This window comes from Apium graveolens, unplaced genomic scaffold (genome assembly GCF_009905375.1).
Source record: "Apium graveolens cultivar Ventura unplaced genomic scaffold, ASM990537v1 ctg7311, whole genome shotgun sequence".
In the NCBI taxonomy this organism is placed as follows: domain Eukaryota; kingdom Viridiplantae; phylum Streptophyta; class Magnoliopsida; order Apiales; family Apiaceae; genus Apium; species Apium graveolens.
Genome location: NW_027420221.1, coordinates 12,378 through 37,713, shown reverse-complemented (window position 1 = coordinate 37,713; position 25,336 = coordinate 12,378).

The following is a 25,336-nucleotide window of genomic DNA, read 5'->3' as shown; positions in this document are numbered from 1 at the left end:
TAAAGTCTCATACCATGCTCTAGGAGCTTGCTTAAGTCCATAAAGTGCTTTATCAAGCCTGTAGACATAATCTGAATGTTTGGTATCTACAAAACCTGGAGGTTGTTCAACATATACCTCTTCCTCCAATTCTCCATTGAGAAAAGCACTTTTCACATCCATTTGAAAGACAGTAAACTTTTTGTGAGCAGCATAAGCCAAAAATATCCTTATGGCTTCTAACCTAGCAACTGGTGCAAATGTTTCATCATAATCAATTCCCTCATGTTGAGAATATCCTTTTGCAACCAGCCTTGCCTTATTTCTTGTAATTATGCCATCACTATCAGTTTTGTTTCTGAATACCCACTTTGTACCAACAACAGATCTATTCTTTGGTCTTGGCACTAGGGTCCAGACTTTGTTTCTTTCAAATTCATTCAACTCTTCCTGCATTGCTTGCACCCAATCAGCATCTTGAAGAGCTTCTTCTACTTTCTTTGGCTCAGTCTGAGAGAGAAAAGAATTGTAAAGACACTCATTTGAAGTACCTGTTCTAGTTCTGACACCTGCATCAAGATTTCCAATTATCAAATCAGGTGTATGTGATTTTGTCCACTTCCTTGCAGATGGAATGTTTTCTCTAGAACTGGATGCTCCCCCATGATCCATGTTATCTTCATTTTCATTTTCTGATGCTCCCCCTGAAACTATGCTCTCTGTGTTGGATTCTTCAGTATTTAGATTTTCAGCACTATCAGAACTTGGCTTATCAGAACTTGACGAATCAGAACTTGAAGAGCCAGATGCATGTTCTGATGTTTCTTGAGATGTGGTAGAATCTTGAGTATGCTCCCCCTGCATAGGTGCATCTTCCTTTAACGTAGTCACCACTGTTTCAATAACATCAGAGTTTAATCCGTCAGAGTTTGTAGTATCAGGACTTAGACTGTCAGGTTTTTCAGTATCAGAATATGGGTCTTCATTTTCAAATCTCAGCTGATCATGATCAACGAAATCTTTAAGACCAGTGATCTTCTTGTCATTAAAAGAGACATTGATAGATTCCATGACCACTTTTGTTCTCAAATTATAGACTCTGAAGGCTTTTGTGGAAAGTGGATATCCAACAAAGATTCCTTCATCAGCTTTTAGATCAAACTTTGATAGCTGTTCAGGATGAGTCTTGAGAACAAAACACTTGCATCCAAATACATGAAAATATTTCAGATTTGGCTTCTTTTTCTTCACCATCTCATATGGTGTTTTTCCATGCTTGTTAATGAGTGTTGCATTTTGAGTAAAACAAGCAGTCTGCACAGCTTCAGCCCAGAAATAGGTTGGAAGCTTTGCTTCTTCAAGCATTGTACGTGCAGCTTCAATGAGAGTTCTATTCTTCCTTTCAACAACTCCATTTTGCTGTGGAGTTCCAGGAGCAGAAAATTCCTGCTTTATTCCATGGCTTTTACAGAACTCTTCCATTATCAGATTCTTGAACTCAGTGCCATTATCACTCCTTAGAATTTTCACAGAATTTTTGACCATTTTATCCAGCTGTTTGACATGATCAATCAAGATAGATGCAGTTTCACTTTTTGTGTGCAAGAAATACACCCATGTGTATCTGGTGAACTCATCCACTATGACCAACGCATACTTCTTCTTTGCAATAGACATGACATTTACTGGACCAAATAGATCAATATGTATAAGATGATAAGGCTCAAGAATTGATGATTCAGTCTTGCTCTTGAATGAAGATTTTCTTTATTTGGCTTTCTGACATGAATCACAAAGACCATCAGGAGCAAATACTGTGTTTGGCAATCCTCTCACAAGATCTTTCTTGACCAGTTCATTTATATTGTTAAAATTTAAATGAGAGAGTTTCTTATGCCAATTCCAGCTTTCTTCAATTGATGCTCTACTTAACAGACAGATTGCAGAGCCATCAGCACTTCTTGAAAGCTTAGCTTCATAAATGTTACCACGTCTATATCCTTTCAGAACAACTTTGCCTTTAGATTTACTCACAATTTCACAGTGTTCTTCAAAGAAATCAACATGATAACCTCTGTCACAGATTTGACTTATACTCAGAAGGTTGTGTTTAAGTCCTGAGACCAGAGCTACTTCTTTAATGATGACATTCCCAAGATTGATATTGCCATATCCCAATATTTTTCCAATGTTGCCATCTCCATAAGAAACACTTGGGCCAGCTTTCTCCACAAAGTCTGATAGCAGGGCCTTATTTCCAGTCATATGACCTGAACATCCACTGTCCAGAACTAGAATATTCTTCCTGTTGCCCTGCAATCATAAGGACCACTAATTATTAGTTTTAAGGACCCAGACTTGCTTGGATCCTTTGGTCTTATTAAGTTTGTTAACATTTGCAGCGGATTTAGCATCAGAGTTTATGTTAACATTTTTCTTATCAGAATTTACATTATCAGACTTTGAATCAGAATTTATACTAGAAGGAACAATGGAAACTTTCTTCAAAGAAGGTTTTATTTGATAATAATCATAGTACAGACTATGATATTCCTTACAAGTATAAATGGAATGCCATAAACTACCACAATGAAAACGAGGATTTTGTGGTTTGTATCTAACTGACTGACTCTTAACTCCTGATTTCGAAGGTAAGGAGTTAATATTCTTATTTTTCCTGCAAAAAGAAGCCAGATGGTTAGAACTTCCACAGTTATGACATATTTTCCTAGGTGCATCAGGAACAGGTTTATAATCATTGCTTTTATTCACACCTTCCTTTCCATTCCTATTTTTCCTAGGTGATTTTACCTTGTTTGTATTCTTGACTTCTTTCAGCTTATGCTTAAGCTGCTTCTTTGTCATTAAGCCTATGTTTACTTCAGCTGTCTTTTCCTGTTTTAGTTTGTCAGAAGTTAATTCCTCTTTAACTTCTGATTTCTCATTATCAGACTTTACAGTTACAAACTTAACAGGTTTTAACTTTGGCTTTTGCTTAACAACAGGCTTAATTTCTTCAGTTCCTTTATCATTCTTATTTTCTCCATAACCTAAGCCCTCTTTCCAATTTTCACTACTTAGCAAATTTTGAGTTGTTCTGCCAGAGTTAGTCCAAATCCTGATTATTTCTCTTTCCTTTTCTAACTCAGTTTTTAGAGATTCATTCATTTTTAGCACTTCATCCCTAACATAAAAAGCATCATCTCTATCCTTCTGAGTTTGATGGAATATGACTAATTCTTTTTCTAAGAAATCATTTCTTTTCTTATATGCAAGATTTTCAGAAGTTAAGCTTTCACATGTTAAAGTTTGATCTCTATAGCTAACAAACATGGTTTTAAGATATCTTCTCAACTCATTAATATCATCAGTATGAAAAGCATAAGTAGTCTGAGGTACCTTTGTTTCAGCAGCTTCAGAACTGCTCTCAGCACTTTCTTTATCAGCATTTGCCATTAATGCATAGTTCTCCTCACTTTCAGAGTCTGAGGTGTCTGTCCAGCTTTTCTGCTTTGTGACAAGAGCCTTGCCTTTGTTACCATTTACCTTCTTGCAGTTAGGAGATATGTGGCCTTTCTCACCACAGTTATAGCATTTAACATTGGTGTAATCTCCTCTGTCAGATTTTCCTCCTCTCTCTTCAGATCTTCTGAAATTCTTCTTATCAGAACTTATGCTTTTCCTGGGAAACTTCTTTCCCTTCCTGAACTTCCTGTATGCAATCTTTGTGATTCCTTTCACCATAAGAGCACACAGTTTCATCATCTCCTCATCAGCATCAGTCTCCGGCAAGCTTTCAGAATCTGAGTCATCATCACTCTCAGAACTTGATGACTCAGTATCAGACTTTATGAAAAGAGCTTTACCCTTGTCTTTCTTTGAGAAAGCTGCTTTGGGGAATTCTTCTTCAGCCTTAAGAGCAACTGTCCTTGACTTTCCTCCTTTCCTCTTGCTTCTTTGTTCCATCTCCAGCTCGTGTGTCTTGAGCATTCCATAGATTTCGTCAAGAGTTGTTTCATCAAGATTGTAGTTGTCTCTTATTGTCGTTGCCTTCAAATCCCAGCATTCAGGAAGAGCTAACAGGAACTTAAGGTTTGAGTCTTCAAGATCATACTCTTTATCAACCAATGATAAATCATTCAAAAGTTTGACAAATCTATCATATAAATCATTCAATGACTCATTAGTCTTTGAGTCAAAGTGTTCATACTCTTGAGTGAGTATTGTCTTCCTGTTCTTCTTAATTGTGTCAGTTCCCTGACATCTTGTTTCCAGAGCATCCCATATCTCCTTAGCAGTCTTGCAGTTGATTACCCTGTTTGACATTACATTGTCAATGGCACTATGCAGTAAGTGTCGTACCTTAGCATCCTTAGCAATTGATGCTATGTCCTCAGCAGTATAATCACTCTTCTCCTTTGGTACGGTCGTTGCTGCTTCACCTGCAACTGCAACATCGAGTTTGGTTGGTTTGTGAGGACCTTCCTTGATTCTATCCAGGTATTCTGGATCTGTTACTTCCAGGAACATGGTCATCCTTACCTTCCATATGGGATATTCAGATGGTCTCAGTATGGGGACTCTGATGGTCTCATACCGACTCTGAATTTGTGTCTTTGGTGGTTCCTCAGTTGTGGTAGGCTTAGTTGGAGTTTCTGTGTCCGACATGATTGTGTTTGGATCTTTAACAGTATGTAAGTTAACAGATAGGCTCTGATACCAATTGTTAGGTCACACACACACTGTAGAGGGGGTGAATACAGTGTATAGTACACTCAAATCGAACTTAAAGAACTTGAGTAACAGAAAACAAACTTTATTGAAACAATAAACTCTGTTACAATATGGAACTGTTACCTCTCAGTGATGAACAAATATCACGAGAGCTGCTAGGGTTATATATAATAATAACTTCGATAATGATAACACTTATAGTGTAAACCCTATGCCTGTGTTTATATACTACACAGTTACAAGATAATCGCTAATTGATATGGAATATAATTCTGCTTCCTAAAATATATCAATCAGATATCTTCTATTCCAAGTATTCCATTCTTCACGGAATTCCTTCTTCATGCATATCTCTTCTTATGTTTTATCTCTATCTTCTTTCCTTTAATCAGCTACTGTCCTTATCTGATCGTCCTTCAGCACTTAAGTTCTGATATCTATCTTCTGATGATTATCTCCTGATAATATAAGTACTGATATCCTTAAGTCCTGACTTCCAGTATAAGTACTGATCAACAGTTAAGTACTGATCTATCCTGTTCACACAAGATCTGAAAGCTAAACATAAGACATATTAGCCATGCCATTATCAAATATATCTAACATGTGACTATTCACTCCAATGAGGATTATTTGTTAGATGCTGACTTAGTCTTTAACAAACTATGTATCCCATGTTTGAATTAGTTATCTATGTGGAAATCCATAACACAAGCAAACTCTGATTTTGATCTTAGTAAAATTTACTCCTTGTATCTTATTACTAAGTCACAAACTAGATTATTGCTTCTTATCTGTCAAATTCTGATGCCAGTAAATCCTAAGGATGAACTACATGCTTGATAAGCCTCACTTATCTGAATAAAACAAAAGAAAAGAAAAATTAAAATCAGGTACTCCTTTAAGATCTAGAGTAAATATGTGATAGGGAAGACCCAAGTGCATTGCTGGTATTAAGCAATATTCCTTAAGCAAGCTTCAAGAGCATGGTATGAGACTTTGACTCAATTTCTTCTAGAAAGTGGATTTAACAGAGGCACAATTGACAAGACTTTATTCTACCTCAACCATGGAAAGGACTTACTTTTGGTACACATATATATTGATGATATCATCTTTGGCTCTACAAATACAAAACTTTGTGAAAGATTTTCCAACCTAATGCAGTCAAGATATCAAATGAGTATGATGGGAGAACTTAGCTATTTTCTGGGACTTCAAGTCAAGCAAACTGAAGAAGGTACTTTCATAAATCAATCCAAGTACACCAGAAATTTACTCAAGAAATTTGGAATGCAAGACAGTTCAACTACATCCACTCCCATGGCCACTGCCACCAAGTTAGATAAAGATACTGGAGCATCAGTAGATATTACTAACTACAGAGGTATGATTGGCTCTTTACTCTATTTAACTGTAAGTAGACCTGATATCATGTATGCTACCTGTCTTTGTGCAAGATTTCAGGCTAGAACCTCATCTAATAGCTATGAAAAGAATTTTCAAGTACCTCAAAGGTACAGCTGATCTTGGATTGTGGTATCCTAGGGAATCAGATTTTAAGCTAATAGGTTACTCAGATGCAGATTTTGCAGGATGCAAAATAGACAGGAAAAGAACTAATGGAAGCTGTCAATTTATTGGAGGAAGATTGGTTTCTTGGTTTAGCAAGAAACAGAAATCAATTTCCACATCAACTGCAGAAGCAAAATATATTGCTGCAGGAAGCTGTTGTGCACGGATTCTTTGGATGAAGAATCAGTTACTGGACTATGGGTTAGAATTTTCTAAAATACCCATTTACTGTGATAATCAAAGTGTTATTGCTATGACAGGTAATCCAGTTCAACACTCAATGACAAAGCACATCAGCATTAGGTACCATTTCATAAGGGAACATGTGATGGAAGGTACAGTGGAATTGCATTTTGTCCCAACAGATCAACAACTAGCAGATATCTTTACAAAACCACTATGTGAAGCTACTTTTACAAGACTGTTAAATGAACTTGGAATGGTTTCAGGTTCTTTCTCAAAATCTATTTAGTTTTTGTTCTCATGCATCAGACTTTATGATCAGTGTTACAGATTGTCTTATATCCATGTAATCTGTGCTTATATTGTAACATATTAAATACTGATTATTATCTGATGTGATTCTATAAACTCTGAAAGTGTTTTGAATGTTCTGTGACTATTCACTCCAATGAGGATTATTTGTTAGATGTTGACTTAGTAGTCTTTAACAGACTGTGTATCCCATGTTTGAATTAGTTATCTATGTGGAAATCCATAACACAAGCAAACTCTGATTTTGATCTTAGTAAAATTTACTCCTTGTATCTTATTACTAAGTCACAAACTAGATTATTGCTTCTTATCTATCAAATTTTGATGTCAATAAATCTTAAGGATGAACTACATGCTTGATTAAGCCTCACTTATCTGAATAAAACAAAAGAAAAGAAAAATTAAAATCAGGTACTCCTTTAAGATCTAGAGTAAATATGTGATAGGGAAGACCCAAGTGCATTGCTGGTATTAAGTAATATGCATTAGAAAAGCAAATTTTTCTTGGTGACTTTTCATATTCTCTGATTACTAGAGAAATATTATGATAACAACATAAAGTCTGATAGCAGTTATAACTCATTTATACTAAGAAGCCACTGTCAAAAGAATTTCAAAAGATGCATAAAATGAGCATAAACAGTTGAGGTGGATACTTGCATAAATTTATTTTATAGTAGACTTCAAAATTAAAGACAGATTTTAAGCACTTTTCTTAGTTATGCCTTATTTCTAAGATATACTGAAGTTTATCAGACTTTAATCTTTATCTGATCATTTGCACATACACACACTATCACTCCATATGAATGATGAAAATTACTGTGGTGATTAAGTTGTTTCTGACAAACAGTTAAGTATTATTTGCATAAATTCTGAGAACAAGTTCTGATGAAAGTTCTGATGACTAAACTATGAAGAAACCAGTCAGTATTTTTCTAAAGAAACACAGAAACAGTCATTCATTATTTTAAGTAAAGGAGCCATGTTCTGATGACCGTTAAATTCTGATAATAGTCAAGTTCTGATGCAAATCCTGATGCTTACGTGGCATTATTTTTTTACTTATTTGTGGTATTTACTGTAATGGTCATATTTATCAGAAAATAATTAAGTGAGATAAAAACAGTGATAATCATTTGGTTAATGGGTTGCGTGTTTGTTTTGGTAACCGCATGTGAGCAATAATTATTGCACGTTTACCGTGCCCACTAATAATGTTTTGACTGTTTACATGCTGCCAGGTGTAAGATGTCTGTTCTGCTTCACAAATATAGTTGTTGTCACGTGGAGAGTATAAATAGAAGAGTTAAAAGATTTTACAATCTTTTGCTTACTTTTATTCCTTTCTATTCTCTCTTATTCTTTCTCACTCTCTATTATTCTCTGAAGCTATTTTTTCACAGGCATTTTATCAAACACTTTATACACACACAACTTGTCACTTAATCTTTCACAGAAATGGCACCTAAAGACCTTATCTATGATGGAGCCAAGTTTGTTCCCAACAACTACATGGCTATTCTCAACAAGGATGAGGCTCCTTCTGAACTTCACTTCATTCAAGACTTTCTATCTCGAAGTGAAATTGGGTATGCTCTGACCCAACCACAACTTCTGTCAGGCAAACAAATTCTGGAGTTCTGGAGGTCTGGAGTATATGATGATGGTGGTGAAAATGTGTCCCCAAGTATTATTTTTTCAACAGGGGAAGATGAGCATCTGGTTACCTTGTCTACTGTACGACAAGCATTGCATCTGCCAGAAAACTGTTCTTACAGTTCACAAGTGGGGGTGTCAGCTCTTCAAAATATGATGGCAAATCTTGGGTATGAAAAATCTTTGTCCAAGCTGGGATAATTGAAGAGGCCCTACATCAGGAGGGAGTGAAGCTTCTTTTTCGACTGCATTACCAAAGCTTTTGCCAACAAATGCTCCAACTTTGATGCTATTCCAATAATGAGTCAGCAAATTGGGTATGCTCTTATTAATCAAACTCATTTTGATTATGCTACTACTATTCTTGGGTTTATAGGTGATAGGATGAAAGAAGATAGCAACAAAGTTTATTTTGCTAGATTCTGTCAGCTTATATATAATTTCTGTTGTTCTGATGCACCTCAAAATTTTAGTGAGACAATTGAACCCTTTAAACTTCACAAAAGGGCTTTCACAGACTTATTATCTGCTGATTATAAGAAGAATGTACTAAGACCCCTCCAAATTCCTCAATTTGTAAAACAGTTCTTAGTAAATTTTGATCCTCACACATACAGTACCGTATATCCTGATGTAGCACCAGCACAACCTCCACCTATACAACCTACCAATACTCAACCAGCTCAATCCTCTCAACCACAACCATCACAGCCTACTATCAGAACCTACTATCAACCAACACAATCCTCTCAACCAACCTCTGGTACTTCTCAAAAGGTGCCAGTTGTAAAATCTGCTACAACATCCAGACCCAAATCTTCAAGAGCAAAATCTGTTCCTCAATCTCCACCAAGGAGAAGAAGAAAGATAATTCTAAGGGATGAATCAGATGAAGATGAGCAAGTCCAGGTTCATGCATCAGAACTTGTGATAATAATAGCTGAAGAATCACTTCTTCAGAAGGAGATAGAAGCTGAAGAGGTAACTCCTCAGAAAAAGAATGAAGCTGAGGGTTCTAGTCTTCAGAAAAGAAAAAGGTCTTCAAACTCTGATACATATAATGTCTCTCCTATATCTAAGAAATCAAGATCAAATAAGAAGAGAGCAGGTGTGAAAATAACACAAGCTCAATATGAAGAAGCTGAGGAAGGGGATCAGGAATCTCTGATCTCATCAGAACCAATAGTGATTGAAGCTCTACCTCAACCTGAAGACACTGTTCCAGACACAGTGATCACACCTCCTATCGCTCCACTCAGAGAAACAACTACAGTTGAAGGTTCAGGATTAAGTCCTGAAATTGACATTCATAGGCTGAACATACCATCTGTCTTATTTCTGGAAGCACCACAAGGACGAGTGACAACTCCACCTATTTCTCCATTAAATGCTGGAATACCAGCTACTCCAATTCTGGATATGGAAACAGATGAAGTTGTACCATAATCGCCTTCAGTGACACACACTTTAGTATTGTCAGAAGATGATGAGATTCACTCAAGTTTTGGAGACAGTGCTCCAGTAAATGCTCCAATTCTTGGAAAGGAGGCATTGTTAAAATTTGTTGAAGAAAATGCTCATGTTCCTTGGGAAGAAACTCACAGAGGATTTGAGTGGACCAAGAAGTGAAATGAGCCTGACTTCATTCCAAGCTCAAAAGTTCTGACAGATCATATTACAAAAGCTGATGAGTTGTTGACAAATTCTGACTTCAAAGCTCAACTTAAAGTCACAGCTCTCAGTACTAAAAATCTTCAGGGTCAACACTTCATTACTCATGAAAAGGTTGATAAACTTCTGGAAAAAGCTGATAAGCTGGACATGGAGATCAAACTAGATAAAAAGCGGTTTATCAGACCAATTAAAGAGAAAGTGGAAGCTTTGGAGGAGGCTCAAGAAAAGCAACAGGCCCAACTGAATGAGGTCCTGCGGAATCAAGCCTCTCAACAAGCACAACTCAATGAAATCCAATCTTTAGTGGAACTCCTTCTTTCACTACTCCTGCCAGATGATGCCAAAAAGGGGGATAAGGTAGTTAAGTCCAAATGCTCTACTATTCAAACACTGAAGAAGAAGGATGATAAAGAAGATGATCAGGGAAACCCTAGCAAGGGCAAGGGTCAAGGTCAAGGAAAGAAAAGAAGCAAAGTTTCTTCACAGAAACTAATTTCTGATTCTAGAAAATCTTCTACACAGAAGAATACAAGTTTCGTGAATGCTCAAGTTCTGAAAGCAAGTTCTGATGATCAAAGTCTGATGACAAATCCTGATATTCTGATTCAGCCTGAAAGTCAAGACTCTCAGAAGTTTCTATAAACTCTAAAACTTAAGGGAAGGGAGACTACTGTCTACTATAAAGATCCCAAGATTCAGACTCTTGATGAATAAATTGCTAGAAGATTGTTTCTCAAGGATAATCCTGGAATGGATTTAGAGATTCTAAAGGAGGAAGAAGCTAGATTTGCAGCTGTGAAGACAAATCTTAAATCTAAAGCTTCTAATGTAAAGAAACCTCCAAGGCCTAAGGCAAAAGGCATTGTGATCAAGGAAAGGTCAATTTCTGAGGCTTCAAAGCCCAAGACAAGATCACAAGTTGAAATTGATCCCAAGGAAAAAGGGAAAGGAAAGATTGATGAACCAGCAAAGAAATAGGAGATGAAGATTACTCAAATCCTGATGAAACCTGTGTGCAAAATGGTTCAAGTTTTTGATGATACAGTTGATGAAGATGAAACTGTTGAAACTCTGAAAAAAAGAAGATAATAGAAGAATCTAAGACAACCTCTGACATAGCTCAAGTTGTTCAGAGTGAAGACATTTCAGAACAGCAAGGTATAAATGAAACAGCAAATCCTGAACAAATCATCAAGACATCAACCTCTAACAGAGCTCAAGTTGATTTGAACAAAATGACAGTTACTGATAAGAGGAAAATCCTATGGAAAAATGTTAATCCATCAGATCCTAAGAAAAGTCAACTATTATCTGATTTCATGACTGTTGGATTGAAAGCCAGAGAAGCAAGAGACAGAGCTGGATTAGGTTCCGAAGAAGCCAAGATCAAAACAGGAGTTGAAGTAATTACCAGAGATCCATTTTTATTAACTGACAGACCACTTGAGGAAGTTACACTGAAACACCTTGACAAGGTTATATCTGTTCAAGTGGTACTGGATGCTCATGATAAGAGTAATGTCAAGGAAAAGCTGATTCTGTTTCTTGAAGATGGAAGAACATACAGAATGTCAGAATCAGATGTGCTGAACAAATATCTGAAAGAACTTCAATTCTTTCATTATCTTTTGGAGATAAAGTCTGAGATTACCAGATGATGGTCAAATTTCATCATGAATACCATAAGGGATAAAGCCAGAATCTCTGGATCAAGGGTTGCAGAATTTATTCCAAAGATAGTTGAAGATTATGGAAGTGAAATTCCAATGAAGAAGAATTATGCTAAACTTGAAGTTATTCTGAAAGAGAAATGTCTGTGCTACAATGAAGATTCATCTCATCCAAGAGTAATTAGACTTGGTGATGGATTAGAAAGAAATCACATCTCAGCACTTAGGACTGCAATCTACCAAATTGGAAGTCAAGATGAAGAAATAAAGCAAGTCAAAGCTACATTAGCTCAAGTCCTGAGAAATACAGAAGAGAAGCTGATATCAAATTTTTGTCAAGAATCACTTTGGATTCAGATTGATTCAGTAAGATTGGTAAAAGCTACAAGGACTGTAAGTTGTAGTTAGTTGTCTAAATAAACTCTCATTGCATTTGTACTTAAATGTTTTTGACATCATCAAATCTATTAACTTGTATATTTTTCATAATTTACAAGTTGGGGGAGATTGTTAGATATATTTATGATGTCATGTCTAATCTGATTTGTTTAGTTTCAGAACTTAATATCAGTACTTATCAGGACTTACTGGAAATCAGAACTCATTGAAGTCAGAACTTATATCAGAACTTAAGGCCGTCAGGATTTATATCAGGACTTAAGTGCGGGAAAACTTCAGATAAGGAATGCGGCGGATTTATAGGAGAAGATCTGGACTAAACAATAGAAGATATGCATGAAGAGTTGGACATCTAGAAGACTTGTAGAAGATAATATCCGATTGATATATTTTAGGAGATAGAATTATATTCCATATCAATTAGAAAATATCTTGTAACTGTGTACTATATAAACACAGCTTAGGGTTTACAATATATATGTTATCATTCACGAGAACATTATTCATTGTAACCTAGCAGCTCTTAGTGATATTGTTCATCACTGAGAGAGTAGTTTAACCTACTTTGTAATAGAGCTTATTATATTAAATAAACTTGATTAATGTTACATACTTGTGTTCTAAATCGATTTGATTGTATAAACATTATATTCAACCCCCTTCTATAGTGTTGTATGACTTAACAAAGAGCATGCTAGTTTTGTTGATATCCAGTTTCCCTATTTTTCCTTGGTTTTAAACGTGAACGATTCATGATTTCTGTTCCCATAACTGTTTAACATAAAATTTATATTATGTTATTCATATTGTTGTTGGAGGAATTTCGTAACAACACGAAATCGGAGAGTTACTAGAATAATTGGGAGGTGTCTCGATTTGTCTCGTTGTATCGGATCCCTTTTGCCAAGATGTTTGCGTATCGATTTAAATTGGATCAAGCCTTCACAGTTCTGTGAAATTGGGCCTATCCCTAAGATATTTTAGGGAGAAGTATCGTTAATATGCTAATTACCGATTTTATTTGGTTTAATCTGAGCGTTGTGATATCTTTCTTGATTTGAAAGATATCGTTTCGAGATATTTTCCGTAATTTATTTATCGTGACTGATTTTTTTCTTGTTTCAGGGAGAGGATAAAATTTGAGCATTAAATGATAATTATTAATCATAATTAATAATTAATAATATTAGAAATTTGGAGATAATTAGGATATGCCAAAATGTGGCATAACAACTAGCCCTCGGTTCTTCAATGTAGCTTGCTGCAGTGGAGAACTAAAAATTCTTCATGTTTCCAAATTTCTTGAGTCGCTAGAAAAAACTTAAATTAATAGATCAGTAAATTATATGGAGCACTACAGTGCTCATAATCATCCGTATGCGAGTGAGAGTATGACATCATGCGAGAATCAATAAAGAGGATATATTTTTGCCAAGGTTTCAAAAGTACGAGCATAAGTAATATCTTTATGAAATCCATTGTGGTCTTTATTGTCAAGTTAGGACTTTGGCGTTTTTATATATAGCCCAAATTGGCGTACACATTGTTCAAGTGTCGTTGACTCCTCGTAAGGATGTGCTTCGTCAAGTCATGAGCCCCTAATTTGGTTGGTAGGGCCTTCAATAAAGTAAAGTATCCTACACTCCCTTTTCGAGAGTTGGACCTTTTAATAATGTAGATTTTACCCTTGTTCTCCTGAGGGAGTAGGGCATTCGAAAATATAAGTTTGTTCCTGGACTCTCTTGATAGGAGAGCGTAACGTTTTAAAATCCAGAGGGTCGCTGACTTTTTTACTTAAGTGTGTAGCATTGAGAAACTTATAGCTTTCTCGGCTACCCTACTTGACAATTTCAGTTCGCAAGTTTGAAATCTTTTTGGACAATTACGTATTATCGTGACGGTATATGAAAATATTTCGAACGCAATCCAAACGCAAGAATACATATGCCATTTTATAAATGTCGCGAAATTTATTTTCTTCAAAAACAATGTTTTTTCGTAAAACACTTTTATTTAAAATTATGCGTTTCGCGTAGATAAATATTTTTCGAAAGATGCATCTCGTACGATCTTCTCAATATTCGAAATTCTTCAAAATAAATATCTCGTACGATAATTTCGAAAATACACGAGTCTCCCTAAACTAGGATTTCGTACTAATTTTATAATCACAATAATATACTACTCACAGGTATTTTTAAATTAATAAATATTTTTTTATAAAAAAATATTGAAAAATATAAATGCATGCGTGCATAACGTAATATATTTAATTGCTGAAATTTAAAATAAGATTGAAAACTTAGCTTCGATTTTACAATTTTGGTCTGTGTTTGACTGATTTTGGTCGCGTGACTCGGTGGCTCCGTTGTTCTTCCTTTTTTTATTCGCGTGCTTATTTTGTCTAGGTTCCATCAACAAGTCATCCCCGTCCCTGTGTATTTCTTTTCAATTTCTTTTATGTCATGCCAGTCCCGCAGTACAGCTTCATCCATCCGATAGCCTTAGTACCAATTTTATTTTTTCTTTTACTGGAACATCACACAGGCCCTGCGTCAAATCCATCTTCATGTGTCTTCCGATGCTTCCAATTTTTTTGTCGCGCGTGGCTTCCACAGTGTGTAGTCAGCCACCCGTTCATCACAACCCCCTTTAATAAAAAAACCAGTGCTTATGTTGAAGAATTATCCGTCCTCCATCGGATAATTAACCCCCTCCTTCTGGCGCCAACTATTGTTGGAGAAATTTTGTAACAACACGAAATCGGAGGGTTACTGGAAGAATTGGGAGGCGTCTCGATTTGTCTCGTTGTATCGGATCCCTTTTGCCTAGATGCATGCGTACCAATTTATATTGGATCAAGCCTACACAGTTCTGTGAAATTGGCCATATCCCCAAGAGACTTTAGGGATAAGTATCGTTAATGTGCTAATTACCGATTTTATTTGGTTTAATCTGAGCGTTGTGATATCGTTTCGAGATATTTTCCGTAATTTATTCATTGTGACTGATTCTTTCCTTATTTCAGGGAGAGGATACATTTTGAGGATTAAATGATAATTATTAATCGAAATTAATAATTAATAATATTAGAAATTTGGAGATAATTAGGATATACCAAAATGTGGCATAACACATATATTGGTACTGCTGAGCAATTGATTGCTCACCCTTGCAAAATTCTATATATATTTCAGATGCCTAGAAGACATGTTCACCGTAGCCAGGGCAGAGTATCCACTCCTCCTCTATCAGGATCATATGAGGTAATTTAAGTCATACCAGATGTTAGGTCTGTTGAGTTGCTATAAGAAGATATTATATCAGACTTATTTAAATATTTAGTGGTGTAATAATGGAGTAGCCTAATTCATACTTAAACCTGAAAAAAATCTTGGTAAGGGGGTCGGAATTATGTATTACTGTGAGCTTGGTTGTGTTATATTTCTGTTTTATTATTGTTCGTGACATCAACTCTTGACCTCGGGGTTGAGGACGTCACAACAATGACATTTTTTATACTTTTTATTGACAATGTTTGTGTATATAAAAATATTTTCTTGTTTTATATAATTTTCATTTCTTATTTTATATTTGTACTTTAAAGCGTGCCAAGCATGTGTGCCGACTTTCTGTCCTAGTGATAGTTGTTACATAATTTTAATTATTTGAATTCTTATTTATAGAAAATAAAGTTAATTTATGAAAATATGTACTGCATGCACCTTAAATTAAAATACGAATATAAAGTGCACAATTATTTAATAGCAAAAGTAATAGTATAAAATAAAAGAAATTATAGAACAAGATGGTAATAAAAAAAGTTAATATATTATTATTCTCAAATTGATACTTTTATGTAATGATATAACTATTACTTGATGTGTACCACGATACTAATTTCTTTTCAATTTTTTAGGTGAAAATGCTAATTTCAGTTATACATTTTCACTTATATCTATCATAAATATATGAATTTAGGTTCTTATTAATCTATTTTTAATTGCTATTATACAATTTTTAAGAAGAGTACTTTTTGATCTAAATTTCAATTCATTTGTATTGAAATTTAGAATTGAACATGTATCATGAAAAAAATTACTATTGTATGACGGATGAAGTAATTTTAAAATATTACTATTACAAATTTAATATAGAAATTTTAATATATATTTATAATTACATCATATTTTTCTATTTATATATTTATTTAAATAAAATAATTTATTGAACACATCTAGAAAAAATATATATACACCTGTACACCCAAGAATATGGACAACGTTAACGAGTGAAGAAAGATAGGATGCCGTTAAAATGAATAAAAATTGATTACGCAGTACCAAACTCAATCTGGTACATTTAACAAGGCATAAGGTATTTAATATATTTAATGTTTAATATGTAATTTTTGATTACTACACGGCACCACCCTTTTTATAATTACATATCAACTTTGTCATTACTTTTCGGTTTAACTTAATTTGATCATGTCATGTGTTATATCTTGTAATTTGGTACTCTGTTGTGGGAGGCTAGGAATTCGATTCTTGTAATCAATTAGCAAAAAAAATTAATTATTAATTTAAAATTGTGTATCAAATAAATATGTCAATCAATAAATTAATACAAAATCTTAACTTTTTAATAATTAAGTTGATACAATTTAGTAAACATATTGAGCCAAATGAGAAATTAATAAATTATTTGATATATTTAACTGAAAAAAGTAATCAATTTGATATTTTTCACAAAGCCTAAGTTTGGCCACTTGCTTTAATGTCTAAATAATGGATGGGTTGAAATAAGTTTTTTTTATCATAGGTAACCCGCAGCCGCTACCCTTGGGTGCGCACTGGGTAAACCAGACGGGCTCACGCAATAGCCTGCAAACCACGTGAACCAAGGTAAACCGCATTTAAGCGACATGCTCTGAATCAGGAGGCATAATCATAAATTCCCCTCCCGTGGGATTCGAACCTGTGACCAAGAGGATAGTTATCCCCTCTTTAACCAACTGAGCCAACCCTTGCAGGCTGAGTTGAAATAAGTTTTTCACTTCAATTTTAAGTTTTTAACCATGTATTGTAGTTGTATCAATTACTATTCATCTATATTCAAAAAGAAATATTAAAAGGTGTATGTCTAGAAAAATTTCTTCACAAATTCAAAAAATTAAGAATATTCTTATCGTTTTTTTATAGATAAGGTTAAATTGATCAGAGTTTGAATATATAAATAGATCCAATTATGGTATCTAAATGATAAGTAATATTTTATTTTTACAATTGTGTCGATAGTAAATCTAATCTCTTCTATATATAATAGCCCAACATGACTATAATATTAGTGAGACATTTTATTCTCGTGAAATGACAGATTTGCCCATTTGTTTATTATTTTTTAAAAAATGTTGTTAATAGGAATCGAACCTGAGTATTCTCATTTACCAATAAATCTTTAAGCCACTACACCAAACACTTGTGTTTTTCATCATACATATAATGTAACGCCTGGGAAACTTATGTCTGTATTATATCATATTTATAATAAATAAGGTGTGTTAATATGTCATTTATGTATAATTATCTGTCAAACCCTAATTGTTACGTGTTACGTGCATTCTGTGTCATTTCTGTATTTTTAAGATATTTTTCAGATGTTTTATTTTGCATTCATCGCTTTTATTTCAAACGTTTTACGACCCAAACCATGATTTTAAAGCCATTATTTCAAATAAAATAATGGGCCTTATTTTTCATCAAATGGCTTTTACCATCGCATTATTCTCAACATCTAGACATTTTATAAATTTTCTCATTTTACGAAAAATGACTTTTTCGGGCCCCATTGGGTGTTAAAAACCCCACAAAAATCATATTTTTATTTTTATAAAATTATAGGACTTTCATTTATATTATTTCTTTGCATTTTTACATTATTCACAATTTTTGGGAAATTTTGGCATATATATATTTCATATATAAAATATTTATAAATTAAATTTTAATACCCAAAAATTATAAAAATTAGGGCCAAATATTTTTACTAGATGTATAATTAGCCCCTTAATTTTATTTAGGAGTATTATTTTTACTACTATAAATAGCCTAATTATTATTTAATTATAATTAATAAATGATTAAAAATCAGAATTTTCTCTGAAATTCGGGTCGGGAAAAACTTGAATCGGGTCAAGAATCAAACTATGATTTCCAGCTGATTTCTTCATCAAATCGTGTGATTCCAGTAACCAAATCGAAGGTTTTGATCTGTTCTTTCCATTTCTGGCATCAATTTCACGTTTTAATTCGTAGTTTTTAATTTGCAAATTCTAGGGTTTATGTTCGAATTAGGACTTTTTGATTGCATGGTTATTTTGATGTTTTGATGATTGATATAGCTTTGTTAGATGATTTACATTCGATTCATGGTGTTAATTGAACGAACAATGTCTGTATAGTGATTCACGATTTCTAGGGTTTATGTCAGATTTTCAAAACACAACTCGATGATTTCTGTGCATATTTGATTCTTGATATGTTAGGGCTTTGATTGTATGTGTTCATAGCTTTAATTTCCACTATAGAACATTGAGTTTGGTTTACAGAATCAAAAGATAGGATTTTGGCCGGAGTTCAGTTTGATTTTGATCAAAGAATGATATACAGGGATGTTTTTGGTCGACTTTGGCCTGAAACAGACTGGGGGAGTGATTTGGAATGGTTTGGGATCAAAAATGGTACCAAACGGTGCTCGTTTGGCCAGGAACAGAGATCACCTGAGTCCGGGAAACCCACCGGAATCTGGGAATTTTCCGGTGAGTTCATCCCCGACCCGGGATGTTCATGGTGACTCGGTTGCAACCCGATTTACAACCCGGGTTTGACCTATTTTTGTCAGGAATTGTTTTCTGACAAATGTTTCTGGATTTTTAATTTTTATTTTATTTTTATTAATTTTAAAAATCAGATTTATTTATTTTATAAATTGATTAATTAATTATTTAATTAATTGATTTATATTATAAATAATTCTGAATTATTTTCAAAAAAAATCAGATTGAATTATTTTCTTAATTATTTATTATTTATTTATTGTTTATTAACTATTTATTAATTATTTAAAAATGATTAATTATTTTGATAATTAATCAAATAATTTTCAATAAATCATAATAAATTCATTTTAATTCCAAAAATTATAGAAAAATCATTTTTAATTCTGATTTTTCTTAAATAATGATTTATTGACTGGATAATGATATTTTTGGGATTGAGTGTGTCTTAATCCCGAGGACCGGGATTTGACTGGTGCCTCGACATGGGCCGTAGTGCCTGAGTACCCGACTGGATCTATATATTGAGATATAGATCTACATTATATTCTGACTGATCAGCAGAATATAGATGCGAACTTGTGTACAGTTTAGTTCATTTGTACTCGCCAGTAATGGCCTTCTTTCTATTCTCGTGAGGGTTATATCTTTGCAGATATACCCGGGATTACGAATTCATTTAAAATACTTTAACACTGTTTATATTTTTGTGGACTTGTTGAGCAATTTTTGGCTCACCCTTTTTGTTGTCATTCACTTTATTGTTTTCAGTTAATAAGGAATATGAAACCCATCAGGACTCGAGTGGTAAAGAAGTGGGTCAAGCCTCGGGATCCTCTCATACCCAAGGTGTTGATCCCAATCCAGGAAGAAAGCTTTGAGTTGCCCGAACAAGTGGAGTGTTGATAGATAGTGTGTGTGTGTGTTGAATAAAAGATGAATTTAGTTTCAAATGAATTAGACAATGGGTTGTAATAAAGAGAGTTTGTGAGATTTTAAATTTGGTTTGTAATAAAGTAGTTAGTGGTTCTTATTTTCATACTTCAACCTAAAAGATCCTGGTTAGTGTTAAAGGGGTTTAATTTCATTTCTTTATTAATTGTTAATCAGATTGTACAGGTTTGGTGATTAGCTAGTAACCCCCAGACTTATACCCTGGGTCTAGAGGGCGTTACAGGTTTGGCATCAAAGCTGTAGGTTTGGTCCCTGAAAACAAGAACGTTAGGGTTAAGATAAGATAGGGAGATCACATAGGATAGGAATAGTCAAATAGGAAGTATAGCGTCAGGATTTAGGTCAGATTAGATTAGGAAGTATAAATCTTAGGATTGTTTAGTGACCTTTCTTTTCTTTGGTATATTATCAGATGGCATCTTCTGGTTATTCTGCATCTTCTGAGAGGACAGTCACCGGGCCAGCAGCACCAGTTATACCTCCAGTATCTGAGTACATGTTTCCTCCTCTACCACCTCCACCACCATTGCCACAGGAGCCGGTACCACCAGTACAGGGGATAGTTCATGACCCCATAGAGATGTTTGATCCATTTGAGTTCTTTGAGTCGATGGTTCCTTTACCAGTTGAGCATCAGTTTATACCGGGGATTGAGCAGGAGTTACCACCACCACCATTGTTACCTCCTATACTAGTGCATGCCCCAGAGCCGGATGTGTTTCAGATGATTCCAGTCGAGGGGATGAGAGAGCATGATATGGATCTACAGTTAGGTTTACCACAGCAGGGTGCAGGTATACCGAGGGTTCCGTCACAGGAGTCGGTAGGTCAAGTTGCACAGCCGCATATGGTACCATACCATGAGTACAGGGTTATGAGGGATGATGTGGAGTATTGGCGGGCACAGTGTTGAGAGATCATGCATCTGTTTGACCAGAGGGACAGAGGACCGTTAGCGGCCCTACAACCAGATTACTATATGAGACAGCGATTGCAGTCAGTGTTGATGAGTGCCACTTGGGAGCTTGATGATTTGACCCATGAGGGACCACCTTCTTTCGCAGAGTTCTACAGGATATTCCGCTTGGCACAGACCTTGGTCTAGGCACTTAGGGATGAGCTTAGGCGTATTCCGCCTGGGTTTTGAGATGGTGACAGTTTGAGACAGTGACTTCAGAGTACAGATGTATATAGAGGCAACATAGTATAACCTAGTGAGTAGTGTGTATGTGTGTACTAGTAGTTTAACCTGTAGTAGTAGTTTGACCTGTAGCGGTAGTATGACTTGTAGCCGTAGTGATTACCAGTAGCACGAGACTTTTTGTATCAAGAATTTACACCTGAGGCTGGTGTCACATATATATGAACTGAACTTTTTCAAATTTCTTTTATTTAAATTTCAGTCTTTACAGTTTTACAGCATTTACTTTCACTTTATTGTTTTACAGCTTTCTATATTATAATTCCTGCTCAAAAAAAAGAGAAGAAAGAACAACCATTTTATTTAACTGCTTACATTTCCAGTTTTGTTATTTAGCAACTGTTTTCTTTATATAAATCATGTTGTTAATACATAATAAATTGTTTTCTTACCTACTGTCAATTGTTTATTAAACTGTTAAAGAGATATCATTTGTTTTATTATCAGAAGAGGATGGCACCAAAAAGAAAGACTAGGACTGAGACCTCTAACAACAATTCTGAAGGTCAGACTAATGATACCATGAACCAAATGTTCCATCTGATGCAACAACAGATGGTAATGATGCAGCAGCAAATGCAGCATCAACAACAGCAGATACAACAACAAATGTTACAACAGCCACCTCGTCCTGAGCCTCAATTACCACCAGTATTACCTGTTGTTACTTTTAAGCAGTTTCAGTCAGTTAAACCTCCAGAATTTGAAGGGTCTACTGATCCTACTAAGGCTACCACTTGGTTGAAAGAGATAGAGAAATCATTTGCACTAGTAAAGATAGGTGAGGACCAGAAGACTGATTTTGCTAGTTACTTGTTGAAAGGAGAGGCAAATTATTGGTGGGAATCTAAAAAGGCTTTAGAGGGTGAAGAGGTTATTGCGTGGGATAGGTTTAAAGAATTGTTTTTAGAAAAGCATTTTCCTCGCTATGTGAAGAACCAAATGCAGATTAAGTTTTTAGAACTGAAGCAGGGAAATATGTCTGTGGCAGAGTATGAAGCTAAATTTACTGAGTTGGCTAGGTTTGTCCCAGAACAGGTTGACACTGAAGAGAAGCTAGTTCAAAGATTTCAAGAAGGATTACGACTATGGATTCGTGGCCAAGTTGCAGTTTTTGAATTGACAACGTATATCGCCGTAGTCCAGAAAGCTTTGATTATTGAAGGGGAAAGTGAAAGATCTCAGCAAGATAAAGGACAGGGAAGTTTCCAAGACTGCTCCAGCAGAAAGCCGGGATTTCAAGCTCGGGCAAATTTGAATTTTAAAAGGATAGGACAAGGTCCACAGAAAGCAGGTAATCGTTTCCAAGCCTCCAGTCAGCAGGGAATGGCCAGAGTTCCAGTGTCGTACTGCAAGATATATAATCGAAAACATACTGGCGTATGTATAAAAAGGGATGTCATGTGTTATCGATGTAAGCAGAAAGGGCATTATTCTGACGAATGTCCAACGGGAAAGACAACAGAAATTACTTGCTTCCAGTGTGGAAAGAAAGGGCATATCGCTAGAAATTGCAAAGGACCAGCTATGGCAGTAGTGTTCCAAGAGTATTGGAATTACCTCCACCACCTCCTAATCAACCCAGAGCAAGGACTTTCAACATGACAATGAAAGAAGCAGTGCAGAGTCCGAGTTTGATCGCAGGTACGATTTTGGTGAATTCCGTAAGTTCAAAAGTGTTAATTGATTCTAGAGCTACTCGTTCATTTATTTCTGAAGAATTCCTTGATAAATTGCATTACGAAATTGAATGGTTGGGCGAGACGTTAATTATAAAATTAGCGAATAACGACCAAGTTCCAGTAGATCGAGTATGTCCTGCGTGTGATGTAGAAATAGCCGGATATCATTTTTCTGTAGACTTGATTCCTTTTAAGCTAGGAGAGTTTGACGTCATTTTGGGAATGGATTGGTTAGCGTGTCATAATGCTCAGATAGATTGCGCGAATAAGAAAGTCAAACTGCGAACTGCGGAAAATGCAACGGTAATATTCAAGGGCGAAAAATAGCAGAAGAAATTTCTCACTGTGATGCAGACTAAACGATTGCTTCGACAAGGTTGTGAGGTATACATAGCTTACGTGTTAGATACTGAAAAAGGAAGTCCTAAAATAGAAAACATTCCAGTTGTAAGTTAATTTCCGGACGTCTTTCCAGACAAGCTTCCAGGGTTACCGCCAGATCGAGAAATCGAGTTTACGATTGATCTAGCACCAGGCACAGAACCAGTTTCGAAAGTTCCATATCGAATGGCTCCAGTCGAGATGAAGGAATTGTCAACGCAACTGCAAGATCTTCTAGATCGAGGCATCATACGACCCAGCGTATCTCCATGGGGTGCACCGGTGTTGTTCGTAAAGAAGAAGGACGACAGCATGCGATTATGCATTGACTATCGGGAGTTGAATAAGCTCACCATCAAGAACAAGTATCCGCTATCGAGAATCGATGATTTATTCGATCAACTAAAAGAAGCCGCGTGATTTTCAAAGATAGATTTGCGATCAGGCTATCATCAATTGAAAATTAAAGCTGAATATATTCCCAAGACTGTGTTTCGTACGAGAGATATGGACATTACGAGTTTCTTGTGATGGTATTCGGTTAGACAAACGCGCCAACAACATTCATGGATATGATGAACAGAGTATTCAAGAAATACTTGGATAAATTTGTGATTGTATTTATTGATGACATCTTAATTTACTCAAGGACGGAAGAAGAGCTTGCTGAGCACTTGAGGATAGCTTTGGAAATTCTGAGGAAAGAGCAACTGTACGCGAAATTCTCAAAATGTGAATTCTGGTTAAAGGAAGTACAATTTCTAGGGCATATCATCAGTAGAGAAGGCATCCAAGTCGATCCAGCGAAGATTTAAGCTGTGTTAAATTGGGAAAGACCAAAGACATCGACAGAAGTTTGAAGTTTCTTGGGATTGGCAGGATATTATAGAAGATTTGTTAAAGATTTTACGAAAATAGCAACGCCGTTGACCAAGTTAACTCAAAAAAGTGAAAAGTTCGTATGGAATAATAAATGTGAAGAAAGTTTTCAAGAGCTGAAGAATCGGTTAGTAACCGCACCGGTACTTGTATTACCAGACGGATATGGTAATTTCGTCATTTACAGCGATGCTTCGTATCGCGGGTTAGGATGTGTATTGATGCAGCACGATAACGTCATCGCATATGCTTCAAGACAACTTAAACCTCATGAGCAGAAATATCCTACGCATGACCTGGAATTGGCAGCGATCGTATTTGCGTTGAAACTTTGGAGACATTATCTCTACGGTGAAAAGTGCGAGATCTACACAGATCATAAAAGTTTGAAGTATATCTTTACACAAAAAGAATTGAACATGCGTCAACGTCGATGGCTGGAATTGATTAAAGATTATGATGTCACGATCAGTTATCATCCGGGGAAAGCAAATGTGGTAGCAGATGCGCTGAGTAGGAAAGAAAGATTGAATTGGTTAACTTCATGCGAAGAATTAGCTAAGGAATTCGACAAATTGGAAATCAAAATTCGTGTTCCCAATGAATCTGCAGAAGCTATCTACGCTATGACTTTCCAACCAAAGTTGCTAGAGAAGATTCGCCGATGTCAAGAAGAAGTGATGAGTCAAGATGACGACCTAACGGGAGAAGAGATCACAACTCAGAAGGATAATGAAGGAATTTTATGCTTTGCATCGAGAATCTGGATTCCTAATGTGGCAGAATTAAAAGAAGAAATATTGCGAGATGCGCACAGTTCGAAGTATTCCATTCATCCAGGAAGCACAAAAATGTATCGCGATCTGAAGAAAAACTTTTGGTGGCCAAACATGAAGAAGGAAATAGCAGAATGGGTAAGTAAATGCTACACATGCCAGCGAGTTAAAGCGGAACATCAACGTCCGAGTGGATTATTACAACCGTTAGACATTCCACAATGGAAATGGGAACATCTAGCGATGGATTTTGTGGTAGGATTACCGAGGACTAGGGCAAATCATGATGCGATATGGGTAATCATTGATAGACTCACGAAGTCGGCACATTTTCTACCAATTAACGAAAGATTTTCACACGACAAGCTAGTGCACATGTATCTCAAGGAAATTGTGATGTGACATGGAGTTCCGATATCTATCGTGTCTGATCGAGATCC